The sequence below is a fragment of the Nelumbo lutea genome, chromosome 4 (assembly GCF_056320005.1).
Source record: "Nelumbo lutea isolate HS-2025 chromosome 4, American lotus-T2T, whole genome shotgun sequence".
Taxonomy (NCBI): domain Eukaryota; kingdom Viridiplantae; phylum Streptophyta; class Magnoliopsida; order Proteales; family Nelumbonaceae; genus Nelumbo; species Nelumbo lutea.
Window position 1 is genome coordinate 72,749,759 of NC_142687.1, and position 14,855 is coordinate 72,764,613.

General features: G+C 39.0%; 1 non-coding gene across 1 annotated transcript; it reads right to left on the minus strand.

Moving 5' to 3' along the window:
• Positions 1 to 7,039: 7,039 nt before the first annotated feature.
• LOC148861071 (small nucleolar RNA R71) lies at positions 7,040 to 7,146 on the minus strand. The gene has a single exon (XR_016095160.1). It is a non-coding gene; the product is annotated as a small nucleolar RNA R71 (small nucleolar RNA).
• Between the last annotated feature and the right edge of the window lie 7,709 nt (positions 7,147 to 14,855).

Below are 14,855 nucleotides of genomic sequence, written 5' to 3' on the forward strand. Positions count from 1 at the left end.
TGACAACATTGGAGCCATTGCTTAGGCTAAGGAGCAGCGAGCCCACTCAAAGTCGAAGGACATCGAGAAGAAGTACCACATACTGCGGTAGATTATTGGTAGAGGGGACATCTTGATTCAAAAGGTAGCATAAGCAGAAAATGTAGCAAATCCATTGACGAAGCCACTATCATAGAAAGTGTTTCAGAAATACGTGGAAAGCATGGGATTCTGGCTTGTACCTGATTGGACCTAAGTGCAAGTGGGAGCTGTTAGACAGTTTTGTATGCCCTTAGCTTCAATCAGAATGATGTATATTATGAGTTTATTGTAAATGAATAAAAGTACATATTTGATTCATGTTCCCATGGTATGTTTCTCTCTAATATCTTTAAACTGGACACTTGATGAGACTTGTGTTAGTTTAGAATGTTCACAGCCGGTGGGTCGGTCTGGGGAGACCTATCCTGATAAGGCTAACACTATTGTGCCACCAAGTCGGTTAGGGTGGCCTATCTCAGCTGCCAGGGTGAAACCCTAGGCACATTGAGTGTAAGATTAATTGAATCATTGAACCGGACCAGATTTCCAGTATTGCCTTGGACCTTGGAGATTAATGGGAAAAACTGGAAAGTTACACCCGATCCTAGACTCCATTATGATACTACACTGGGTGTTGGATTGGCCTATCTTTGATGTACCAATCAGTAAGATCCTTAGTGGGGGTCAAAACCCGGGTATGTTGGGACAATCTGAGAATTCATCTGAGTGGGTGATCATAGTGACAGGATCAGCCCCTTTGTTGGACAAAGGTAATGATTAGGGATTCACTCTCTCAGATGGAAACAAAGATTGCTGATAGCCAATTTCAATCGTTGAGATTTGTTTTGCAAAATATATTTTATATGGGATATAAAATTATATATATTATGGTTTCTAAAATGTTTGCAAAAACTTTTAATTCTCAGGATCCATATAAGCAGAGAGTGCAACATTATTCCTTGTAGCCGAGGGAGAGGTCCTCTCTTGTTGGGCAGTGTTTGATCATTATGGGTGAGAGGTTGAGTGTAAGACCATTGAGGCAATACCTGATGGGCTAATCTTGCATCTGCCCACAGTCCCTGGGTGTTACAAGTTGGCCCAAGGCCACTTGGGGTAAGTGTTGGGCCCATAGAGCCCATTTGATGGGTTTCAGGGGGTGCATTGTCCCTAGTAGTGTATTCAGCCAGGCCTTGTAACAAAGGCTGGGCCAAACCCATGTGGCTGATGTGTAAATCAGTGTTTGGGTCTCACGCCATACAAGGAGGCCCAACTGGACAACAGTTTGAAAGGATAAGTGAGCACACAACCTTAATTGGCCTAAAGCCCATTTTGAAATGGGTTGATTTGATTAGTTTAAATGAGGGGCGGATCTGGGATTGAATCAGTTGATAGGATTGGGTCTTGACCTTATCTACTCAAAGAGTCTAAGATCTAAATAAGATTTAGATCTGGGAGCCTTTTAATAGGATTAGGAGAGGGCTGATCTAATCTACAGATTAGATAAGGGTTCTCCCTTATCACTTAAAGGGACATTTGATCCAAATATGATTTGGATCAGCAACTCCAAATGGAATTAGGAGCTGATCCCTTTAAGCCTATACAAGGAGGAGGGGGTGGCAGCCTTTAGACACACAACTCAAGAGATGAAAAGATCTCTAGTCTTCAGAGCTAAAATCATAGAAGAAAGTTTTCTGCAATCTCTACAAAACTCTTTTTGCCGCCTCCTTCCTGCTGTCACCAGACCTCTAGTTCGATCTCCAACTTTGTAGGAGAGATCAATATTTGATCTTGATATCATCCCTTTGTGAAAGGACTAATTGGAAGCAGTGTTCACGTGCCATCCAGCTATTCTTGCGAAGGATCAGGTTCTTGGAGAACGCTGCCGATTCTGCTCCATCCTACACTATGCCATCTTCAGTGGGAGCAGTCTTTGGAACCTTCCGTGGGAGTTAACACCTCCATTGAGAGATAATATTTGTCTATATCAGGTATACCTCTCTCCCACTCCTTTTGGTTCATATCTGGTTCAGTTTATTATTCAAGATTGATCCTTGAAAATATGATTTTCTAAATAGGGAATGCGATTCCCAGTTGAAGGGAGAGAGTTTTTTAAATTTGCCCCCTTTATTCTGCAATGTTTGGATGATCATATGATGGATCTCTCACTCCCTCAGAATCAAGAGCTAGATCGTTCTCTTAAAAAATACTCCTAGCTTCCCTCCTTAACCTGCACAAAGTTCCCTCTTTTTCTGGATCGTACTACAGATGACCTTGCTTAGAAATTTGGGTTACAGGCATAAATCAAGGAAACCCTAATAAACCATGAACGACATACCATAAAAAAAAAGCTAGAGTGATGAGAATAAATAAATAAATAAAACTAAAAAATTCTATGCTAAAACATAAACAATCAAAGCGATCTCTCTTTTTTTTCAAAAATTTCAAGAACGAAATAATAATCAAAAGAAGCACAAAAACCAACTAGAAAAACTCCCCAGCAATGGCACAAAAATTTGGCATGCTGTCATAGGCACCCAAAAATAAAACCTATACATATAAAACAAATGCAGTATTGCGAGTAAGGATCATTCCCATAGAGAGTATCTACCCTAGTTTTTGTGCTATATGAACAAAGACGGAGGGGGGGGTTTGAGTACAACGAAAACCAGATTTAGAAAGAAGGAAAATCAAATGAGAAGCAATGCAAATCAAAGCACCAAAATTAATCAAAAGAATGAGTCATGGTCTAAGTCAACATCCACCATCAGAATTTTGATACTGATCATCGATGCAAAGATATATCAATTCACACTTTGAATATTCACTGTAGGAATTATTTTCCTATCTCTCTTTTTGAAGTTAATTAGAAAACAAGTGATCTACTTAACCATTACTACTAAACAACCTGAAAAAAGCGTTCAAGATTTAATCCGGTAGTAACCTTAAGAATTGGAGATCGTTGAAGCTAAACAACACAAGCACAAGTGGTTGCATTTAATTCAATCGAGTGTTTTTCCTAAGATCTAACAATTTCTGATGCAACAAATCATTAAACCCTATTTGCTTCACAGATTAGAGGGATCAAACAATTATGAATCTGATATCTAACCTAGCAGTAGATTGCAATGTATAATAAACAACTACGCCTCCTAGCAATCAGACGAAACAATCATGAACATAATGTTAGATAGTGTATGCCCTTAGCTCCAATCAAAATGATGTACCTTATGACTAAATGAATAAAGTACATATTTGATTCATGTTATTGTGGTGTGTTTCTATGTAATACCCTTAAACTGGACACATACGAGACTTGTGTTAGTTTAGAATGTTCACGGCCACTGGATAAATCTGGGGAGATTTATCCTGCCAAGGCTGACACTGATGTGCCGCCAAGTTGGTTGGGGTGGCTTGTCTCAGTTGCCAGGGTGAGACCTAAGGTACATACAGTGTGGGTTTTCTTGAAACCCTGAATTGGACCAGAATTCTAGTATTTCCCTAGACCTTGGAGATTGATGGGCTAAACTGGAATGCTACACCTAACCCCTAGACTTGATTATGATATTGTACTAGGTGTCAAATTGGGCTATCTTTGATATGCCAATCAGTGAGATCCTTAGAGGGGGTCAAAACCTGGGTATGTTGGGACAGTCTAAGAATTCATCTGAGTGGGTGATCATAGTGACAGGATCAGCCTCTTTGTCGGACAAAGGTAATGATCGGGGATGCACTCTCTCTGATGGAAACCAAAGCTGCTGGCAACCGATTTCAACTATTGAAATTTGTTTTGAAAAATATATTTATATATATATAAATATTATGGTTTCAAAATGTTTGGAAAAGGTCTTAATTTTAGGGATCCATGTGAGTAGAGAGTGCAGCATTGTTCCTTGCAGCTGAGGGAGGGGTCCTCTCTTGTTGGGCAGTGTTTGATCATTATGGGTTGAGAGGTTAAGTGTAAAACCATTGAGGGTAATACCTAATGGGCTAATCTTGCATCTGCCCACACTCCATGGGTTTTTATATGGTGGCTTGGCCCAGGGACCAATTAATGTAAGTGTTGGGCCCATTAAGAGCCCATGGTGAAGGGCTCAGGGGTTCACTGTCCATTGTAGTGAATTCTGCCAGGACTTATAATGGAGGCTAGGCTGAACCCATGTGTAGATCAATATTTTAGTCCCACGCCATACAAGGAAGCCCAACTGGGTAGCAGTTTGGAGACCGAATGAGCACATGGACTTAATGAGCCTAATGCCCAATTTGAACTAATGAGATTGGGAGCTGATCTCTTTAAGGCTATAAAAGGAGGAGGAAGGTGAACCTCCATTCACTCAATCAGGTATCAGATCACAGAAAGAGAGAAGACAACAACAATAAGACTACTCCATCTTCTGCTCTTGTGCCCCGCTCTTGCTGCTGCCATTGCCAGTTCATTCTCCACCTGTAGGAGCAATCAAGAAAGGTTCTTGATATTAGTTTTTGATGAAAAACTGATATGAAGTCGTGCTCACATACCCTCCATCGAATTCTTGCTGAAGGATTTGGTTCTTGTGAAAAACCACCTGTTGATTCTGCTCCACCCCACCCTACACTGGGCGTGAACACCTTTGTTGGGAGTTACTAATACTCTATATCAGGTATATCCCTCTCCTACCTCTTGCTTTCAGATCTGGTTTGGTTTAGGTTCAAGATTGATCATTGAAAATGCAGATTTTCTACAACAAGGAATGTGATTCCTACATGGGAGAGAAAGAAATTTTTTAAAATTTTGCCCTACCTACCTGCAGGGTTCGATTATCCATATGATGGGTCTCTCATTCCTTCACATAAATAATGAAAGTAGAATTTATCATATTTTTATCCGCAAATATTTTGTCTTTCATACTGAATTAGTACTTAATTGGAGTCATATTTGTTGTATTTCGGTTCAGGGCATGAAAGAAGGCATCAGAAGCAAAGAAAGGAAAATCAGATGAATTTTCACAATTGGGCCTAACTCGCATACCCGAACTCCAATTGGGCTGATTCAAGACCCAATGGAAGTATAAGAGAAAAAGCCACAATTTATTGTTTTGGGCTTTTATAGATTCGTCCTGCATCAAAGTCAAATCCAGGCCCGAATTTGGGGCAAATTCATAGGAAGGCCCAATCCGCAGCTAAAGCCCAACTTGTAAAAAAGCCTAGCAGCAGCCTAATTCGCAAAGAAGGTCTAATACGAATCCAAGAACAAGAAACTGAGAAGAGTCCTTCTAGATCCAAATTCTTGATATAATCTTAGTAAGATAAAGGGATTGAGTTCACTAGATAAAGAGATAAGAGTAGGACTAGACTAGGACTTTCTATTCTTGCAAGATAAACTTCAAGAGGAAGTAGGAGACCACCCCCTCCCCTTTAAGCTATATAAAGGGGTGGGGGGTGGACCAGCTTTAGGTATCACTCAATCTCTGGATTGAATCAAGAAGCAAAGAAGCAATCAATCAAGAAAGGAGAAAAAAAATCAAGAAACTTGGGGAAGGTGATCAAGAATTCAAGAAACCTCAAGAAGAATGTGGCAGCAAGAAGAGGAGATCTCAGCACCATGGGCAAATTCAAGAGTTCTTTCTTTCCCTTTGTATGATTTAATTCTTTTATCATGAACTGATTTGTTTCTTGCTAGGGCTGTGGAAAGCCTAACTAGGTTAATGAATATATTTTTATTTTTATGCTTTTTCCAAGATTGTGATTTCCATATAGTCTAGGAATTATTGTGCTTAATGCAATTAAGAGATTGGCCACCTCTTAATTGATTTGGGTTATGTGATTGAATCGAGAGAGGAATTCACATAATCGACTGAATAGTTTATAGTGTGAATTGAAAGGTATATAGAGATATGCATACATGATTCATCTGAATTTAATGGTTTTCCTTGGATTTAATGCACTTCCATCTTGAGAGCTCTACTCGAGAGATCGAAAGGTTACCTGATGGGTGTAGTTTTAGTATATCTCGAGAGAGAATATTAAATAAAATTGGAAAGACCTCATCTTATGGGAATGACAAATAATCTTGGTTAATCGAATCCATTAATATTCATTACATTGGTTAGGTGGACCAAAATCCCTAGTGATTTCATCCATTGCATATTCGGTTAGTGGTCACCCTTGCTTCTATTTTCTTTTTCTAGTTTTTATTTTCAATAGTCCTTGCTGAATTTCGATTGTCCAAATAATTAGGGAAGACTGTGGTTTTAATACTTATTTTGTTAAATCCCCATGGGAACGATATTTTTTATACTATTTGATAACTAGTGCACTTGTTAGGATTATATTTATAGCTATCATGTTTTTGGCGTCGTTGCCAGAGATTTAATCCTAAAATAATATTAGAACTTGTTAACCTTGATTAATTTGGACTTTTCATTTCTGTTTTTATTATTTTGTTATTACTCTCTTGTTATTATTTTATTTTACTTGTTCGAATTCTTGCTGGTTCAGATTTACTAGTGCATGACACGCACTAGAAGAGAGGGACTAGCTGAATTCGATCCAGAAATTGAGAGGACCCTTCGCTTGTTGCAAAGGGCCAACAAAGTTAAAGCAAGAAAAGATGTTGTTATTGGCAAACCAGCAATAGAGATTGAAGAAAAGATGGCAGAAAATAAATCGCACCCTCTTGGACAATGCTTGTCCAAACATTGATGGGGTGACTTCCAGCATTTGCAAGCCCACCATTCATGCCAACAATTTCAAAATCAAGCCTGCAATAATTCAGATGATACAAACAAGTATTTTGTTTAGTGGGTTACCAAGTGATGACCCTAATGCACACATTGTTCACTTTTTAGAAATATGTGATACATTTAAACATAATGGAATTATTGATGATGTTATTAGGCTTAGATTATTTCCTTTTTCATTGCGTGATAGAGCTAAAGATTGGCATAATGGAATTAGTGATGACCCTGCAGGAAGTATCACCACTTGGAATGATCTAACCCAAAAATTTTTGGCTAAATATTTCCCACCCTCTAAAACAGCAAAGCTAATTAATGATATTACTACTTTTGCTCAATTTGAGAGGGAATCCTTGTATGAAGCATGGGAATGATTCAAGGAGATGCTTAGGAAGTGTCCTCACCATGGGATACCAACTTGGCATCAAATTCAGACTTTTTATAATGGTATTACCCCTTCTAGTCGATCCATTATTAATGCAGCCGCAGGTGGCACAATCATGAGAAAAACTCCGAAGGAAGCTTATGATTTAGTGGAGGAGATGGTGTCAAACAGCTACCAGTGGAGTAATGACCGAACCAATCAGAGGAGAGTACTCCACATCAATTCCTTTGCAGCCCTATCTGTGCAAATTGCTAATCTGAATAAGAAACTTAATACTTTTAATATTGTACTCACTAATACATCACCTAGCATCTCATGCGATTTATGAGGTTAAATAGGACATATAAATTCTGGTTGTCAATTAAATAGTCCTTTTATTTCCCATGTGAATGCTAATTTTATCTCTCATGCTGGCAAGCCGAATTTCAATCCCTACTCAAATACATACAACCCAGGGTGGAGGAATCATCCAAACTTTTCATGGAGCACCAATCAAAAAAAGGCACCCATGGGATTCCAACTACAGCCACCCCCACAAGAAAAAAAGAGTAATTTAGAGGAGATGATTTCTAAGTTCATCAATGAAATGGAAGCAAGATTCCAAAGCCATGAAGCATTGATTAAGAACATAGAAGTTCAAGTGGGGCAGATTGTAAGCATGCTATGTTGGACAGTTTTGTATGCCCTTAGCTTCAATCAGAATGATGTACTTTATGAGTTTATTGTAAATGAATAAAAGTACATATTTGATTCATGTTCCCTTGGTATGTTTCTGTAAAATACCCTTAAACTGGACACCTAATGAGACTCATGTTAGTTTAGAATGTTCACAGCCAATGGGTCGGTCTGGAGAGACCTATCCTGATAAGGTTGACACTGTTGTGCCACCAAGTCGGTTGGGGTGGCCTGTCTTAGCTACCAGGGTGAGACCCTAGGCACATATAGTGTAGGGTTAATTGAATCTCTGAACTTGATCAGATTCCCAGTATTGCCTTGGACCTTGGAATTTAATGGGCAAAACTGGAAAGTTACACCCGACCCCTAGACTCCATTATGACACTGCACTAGGTGTTGGATTGGGTTATCTTTGATGTACCAAATACATACACCTTTGTTGGATTGGGTTGTATTTTATTTCCAGTGAGATCCTTAGTGGGGGGTCAAACCTAGGAATGTTGGAACAGTTTGAGAATTCATATGAGTGGGTGATGATAGTGACAAGATCAGCCCCTTTGTCAGACAAAGGTAATGATCGGAGATGCACTCTCACAAATGGAAACCAAGACTACCGGCAACTGATTTCAATCGTTGAGATTTGTTTTCCAAAATATATTTTATATGAGATATAAAAGTATATATTTTATGGTTTCTAAAATGTTTGCAAAAGGTTTCAATTCCCGGGATCCATATAAGTAGAGAGTGCAACACTATTCCTTGCAGCCAAAGGAGAGGTTCTCTCTTGTCGGGCAGTGTTTGATCATTATGGGCTGAGAGGTTGAGTGTAAGACCATTGAGGATAATGCCTGATGGGCTAATCTTGTATCTGCCCACAATCCCTAGGTGTTACAAGGTTGCTTGGCCCAAGGACCTCTTAGGGTAAGTGTTGGGCCCATAGGGCCCATGTGATGGGTTTCAGGGGGTTCACTATCCATAGCAGTGTATTCGGCCAAGCCTTGTGACAAATGCTGGGCCGAACCCATGTGGCTGATGTGTAGATCAATGCTTGGGTCCCACGCCATCCAAGGAAGCCCAACTGGGCAGCAGTTAGGAAGGCTAAGTGAGCACATAAGCTTAATGGGCATAAAGCCCATTTTGAACTGGACTAATTTAATAAGTTAAATATCGGTGATTCTGAGATGGATCAGTAGACAGGATAGGGTCTTAACCCCATCCACTTAGAGCGTCCAGATCTGAATATGATTTAGATCTAGAAACCTCCTAATGAAATTAGGAGAAGGCTGTTCTAATTTGTAGATAAGATGAGGGTTTATCCTTATCACCTAAAGGGATGTATAGTCCAAATATGATTTGGATCAGTAGCTCCGAATTGGATTAGGAGCTGATCTTTTAGGGTTACAAAAGAAGGAAGGGGCGGCAGCCTTTAGAAGACACATACTCACATCCTCTTCAGAGCTGAAACCATAGAAGGAAGAATTAAGCAACCCTGCAGAATTCTTTCTTACTGCCTCCTTGTTCTTGCCGCCTAGTTTTCCAGTTCAATCTCCAGTTGTGGGAGAAGTCAAGAATCGATCTTGACATCAGTTCTTTGTGAAAGGATTTATAGAAAGTTGTGCTCATGTGCCATTCTGTTGTTTCTTGTGAATGACAGAGTTCTTGGAGAAGAACACTGTTGATTCTGCTCCATCCTACACTACGCCATCTTCAGTGGGAGCAGTCTATGGATCCTTCCTTGGTCGTGAACACCTTCATTGAGAGATAATACAGATAATATTTCTCTGTATCACCTTCATTGATGAACTTAGAAATCATCTCTTCCAAATTACTCTTTTTTCTTGTGGGGGTGGTTGTTGTTGGAATCCCATGGGTGTCATTTTGTTGATTGTTGCTCCATGAAAAGTTTGGATGATTCCTCCACCCTGGGTTGTATGTGTTTGAGTAGGGATTGAAATTCGACCTACCAGCATGAGAGACAAAATTAGCATTCTCATGTGAAGTAAAAGGACTACCTAATAGACAATCAGAATTAGTATATCCTATTTGACCATAAAAATCACATGGGATGCTAGATGATGTATTAATTGCCGCAATATTAAAAGCATTCAATTTCTTATTCAGTTTAGCAAGTTGAGCAGATATGGCTGCAAGGGAATCGGTGTGGTGTACTCCTCTCTGGTTGGTGCGGCCATTACTCCATTAGTAGTCGTTTGATACCATATCTTCCACTAGATCATAGGCTTCCTATGGAGTTTTACTCATGATTGTGCCTCCTGCAGCTGCATCGATAATGGAGTGATTAAATGGAGTAATACCATTATAAAAAGTTTGAAGTTAATGCCAAATTGGTGTTCCATGGTGAGGATACTTCCTAAGCATCTCTTTAAATAAAGAGCAAAATCCAAATTAACCAAGGTTAACAAGTTCCAATATTATTTTAGGATTAAATCCCTAGCAATGGTGCCAAAAACTTTATAGCTATAAATATAACCCTATCAAGTGTACTAGTTATCATGTAGTATAAAAATATCGTTACCACAAGGATTTAACAAAATACGTATTAGAACTACAACCTTTGATAGCCATAAATATATAACCCTAGCAAGTGCACTGATGAACCTACAATTTATCTATATTTTATGAGGTTTTTGCATGAAATTTTATGATGGTTTAATTAAATTTTGCCCTATTTTAGCTTGATTGCAAGAAAGATTTCAGGGGAGCCAAATCAACAAAAAGAAGGCAAAAGCAAGAAAAGAAAACCCAAAATTTATCAAGTTCAGCCCAGCCCAGCCATGAGAGCAAGAGAATTTCATTCGGCCCAAGAAGAGCAAGTGAAAGTCTTTGGAAAATCCAAGGGAAGAAGCCTAGCAAGAAGGAAATTTCGGCCCAACCCATTTTTAGCCCAAATAACAGCCTAGAGTATAGCCCACATGAGCTCAAAAGCAAGCTAAGTTGTAGCCCAAATAGCAGCCCAAAGGGAGCTAGGGGCAGAAACTTCTAGGTGTTTCTTGAAGAGAAGGAGGGAGCACTCTAGAAGGTTCATGAGGGGTGTAATACACCCCAATCTAGAGGCTTCAAGAAGGGGCAAGAGCCCCCTTGAAAAACTATATAAGGAGGCCTCTAGGAGGGGAGAAAGGGGTTCAATTGCTTGAGAGGAAGGCTGATGAACTTACAATTTATCTATAATTTTTGAGGACTTTAGCATGGATTTTTATGCCGGTTTTATTAATTTTTGCATTAATTTAGCTTGATTGTAAGAAAAATTTCAAGGGGAGCCAAATCAACAAAAAAAAGGCAAAAGCAAGAAAAGAAAACCCAAAATTTATCAAGTTCAGCCCGGCCCAGCCGTGAGAGCAAGAGAATTTCATTCGGCCCAAGAAGAGCAAGTGAAACTCTTTGAAAAATTCAAAGGAAGAAGCCTAGCAAGAAAGAAATTTCAGCCCAGCCCATTTTTAGTCCAAATAACAACCTAGAGTGTAGCCCACTTGAGCTCAAAAGCAAGCTAAGTTGTAGCCCAAATAGCAGCCCAAAGGGAGTTAGGGGCGGCAACTTCTAGGTGTTTCTTGAAGAGAAGGAGGGAGCACTCTAAAAGGTTCATGAGGGGTGTAATACACCCCAATCTAGAGGCTTCAAAAAGGGGCAAGAGCCCCCTTGAAAAACTATATAAGGAGGCCTCTAGGAGGGGAGAAAGTGGTTCAATTGCTTGAGAGGAAGGCTCTCCCACTCTTAGAGGTTCGGCCACCTTGAGAGAAGAGAAGAGAAGAAGGCTAGGCGCAAGGAAGAAGAAGAAGAAGGGTGATGAACTTACAATTTATCTATAATTTTTGAGGACTTTAGCATGGATTTTTATGCCGGTTTTATTAATTTTTGCCTTAATTTAGCTTAATGCTAAGAATAGGTTCAGGGATAATCAATCCAAGAGAAGGAAGGAAAAAGGCAAGAAAAGAAGGTTCAAAAAGACCAATTTCAGTCCAGCCCGGTCGTGGAAGCAAGAGAGAGCACTTCGGCTCAAAAAGAGCAAGTGAATTCCTCGAGAAAACCCCAGAAAATAAAGCCTAGCTATGAGGAGAATTCGGCCCAGCAAGGAAGGCCCATTTTTAGCCCAAATAACAGCCTAGAGTGTAGCCCACATGAGATCAAAAGCAAGCTAAGTTGTAGCCCAAATAGCAGCCCAAAGGGAGCTAGGGGCGGCAACTTCTAGGAGTTTCTTGAAGAGAAGGAGGGAGCACTCTAGATGGTTCATGAGGGGTGTAATACACCCCATTCTAGAGGCTTCAAGAAGGGGCAAGAGCCCCCTTGAAAAACTATATAAGGAGGCCTCTAGGAGGGGAGAAAGTTGTTCAATTGCTTGAGAGGAAGGCTCTCCCACTCTTAGAGGTTCGGCCACCTTGAGAGAAGAGAAGAGAATAAGGCTAGGCGCAAGGAAGAAGAAGAAGAAGGGCTGAAGGAAGTTCAAGACAAGCAAGCTAGAAGAAGAAGGTGAGTTCGAATTGAGAGTTTGTGATTCAAAGATCTTCTGTAATAAATCATTTGTAGTTTCATTCTCTTTTGATTTGAATTCAGTTTCTTAGTTATATGTTCTTTCTTCTTTCTCCTTGTTTCCATTCTTCCTTGATGTATTTCAGCTTGTAAAATTTCAGTTCAGCAATCTAATTCTTTTTGATTCATTCAAATGGTCATGCATTGTACTTGAAGTTTCTTGAATAAGGGTGTGATTGCAGATCAATTCGGCCAACTAACCTTCAAAACTCAGATCTGAATTCTCAGATCTGAGATTGCAAGATCTGAATTGCTTGAAAGAGAATTCAGATCTGCAAATTTCAGATTGGGCGAATTAATCTACAGCTTGGAATTCCTAGAGTGCTTGAGAGAGACTCTAAGAATTCAGATCTACTATTCAAGAACTGAATTGAGTGCAAGGTTAGAGATAACTTGCACAATTCAGTTGGTGATCAATTCAGATTTGAATTGATGCCTTAGAAGTGTTTGAAGAAATGCATGCATGGGGATTAGATTCTTGCTAGAGATAGAAGAACCGTCACTCATGCATAGGATGAACATGCACTTGAGAGAGGCTGTTCATGACCTTGGGGTTTCACCATACCAAGGGTCAATCATTTTTCATTCGAATGATCCAAATTGATAGATTGCTGAATTCTGAGATTGACATTTACTGCTTACTCTTCTAACCTGAATTGAAGGCAATTGGGCCAATGATTTAGATAGATTTTAATTTAGGATTTCTTAGCTTTCATTAGAGTTTTGATTTATTTGTTGATCAGTTAAGAAATGTTCAATTTAGTATTGGTAATTGTTTCCTAAATCCTCGTGGGAACGATACTTCACTCACTACTTTATTACTTGAACGGCTAGTGCACTTGCTAGTGTCACAATGAGCCACACATCAAAGGGCTGAAGGAAGTTCAAGACAAGCAAGATAGAAGAAGAAGGTGAGTTCGAATTGAGGGTTTGTGATTCAAAGATCTTTTGTAATAAATCATTTGTAGTTTCATTCTCTTTTGATTTGAATTCAGTTTCTTAGTTATATTTTTCTTTCTTCTTTCTCCTTGTTTCCATTCTTCCTTGATGTATTTCAGCTTGTAAAATTTCAGTTCAGCAATCTAATTCTTTTTGATTCATTCAAATGATCATGCATTGTACTTGAAGTTTCTTGAATAAGGGTGTTATTGCAGATCAATTCGGCCAACTAACCTTCAAAACTCAGATCTGAATTCTCAGATCTGAGATTGCAAGATCTGAATTGCTTGAAAGAGAATTCAGATCTACAATTTTCAGATTGGGCGAATTAATCTACAGCTTGGAATTCCTAGAGTGCTTGAAAGAGACTCTAGGAATTCAGATCTACTATTCAAGAGCTGAATTGAGTGCAAGGTTAGAGATAACTTGCACAATTCAGTTGGTGATCAATTCAGATTTGAATTGATGCCTTAGAAGTGTTTGAAGAAATGCATGCATGGGGATTAGATTCTTGCTAGAGATAGAAGAACCGTCACTCATGCATAGGATTAACATGCGCTTGAGAGAGGCTGTTCATGACCTTGGGGTTTCACCAAACCAAGGCTCAATCATGATTCATTCGAATGATCCAAATTGATAGATTGCTGAATTCTGAGATTGACATTTACTGCTTACTCTTCTAACCTGATTTGAAGGCAATTGAGCCAATGATTTAGATAGATTTTAATTTAGGATTTCTTAGCTTTTATTAGAGTTTTGATTTATTTGTTGATCAGATAAGAAGTGCTCAATTTAGTATTGGTAATTGTTTCCTAAATCCTCGTGGGAACGATACTTCACTCACTACTTTATTACTTGAACGGCTAGTGCACTTGTTAGTGTCACAATGAGCCACACATCAAGTTTTTGGCGCCGTTTCCAGGGATTTATAGAAGCAATATTAGGAAACATTGAGCATTCTTAATCTGGTATCATTCAGCATTGCATTCATAGTTGGTTTAATTTGCTTAACTTTACATTTTAGTTTTGAATGCAACTGCTGTACTACTGTAGTTATGTTTCTTCTTTCTTAAGTAGATTACTTTCTTTTTCTGGTTTTAGTTTCATTTTAATAAAGGCATATTTGATTTCTATTCAATCTTGATCTTGTTCCCTTCAAAAAGAAAAAAAAAAAGAAAAACAAATTTCACAAAAAAACATGAGTGTTGCAGATCTGAGTTGCATTCGGCTCTCAGATCAGCAGATTTCAGATCTGCAGCACTCAGCCTAAAAGAGTTGCTTGTGTTTCAGACTTTATTTTTTTTCTTTCATTACAAAAAGAAAAAAAATGAAAAAAAAAGGGGGAGATCTTTTGAACAACAAGAGGAGCAATTGAGAATTCGGATCAGAATTCAGATTTGAATTCAGATCTGAATTCTGCTATTGCAGATCTGCAACAATTCAGATCTGAGTTCCTCTGAACTCAGACCTGAACTGATGAAATTTTGAGGGGAATTGGGTGTCATCACCACCCCAATTCACCCTAGGGCACTTCTGCTATTCCCCAAAAACAATTTGGTAGCAATAACTGAAGGTAAGGC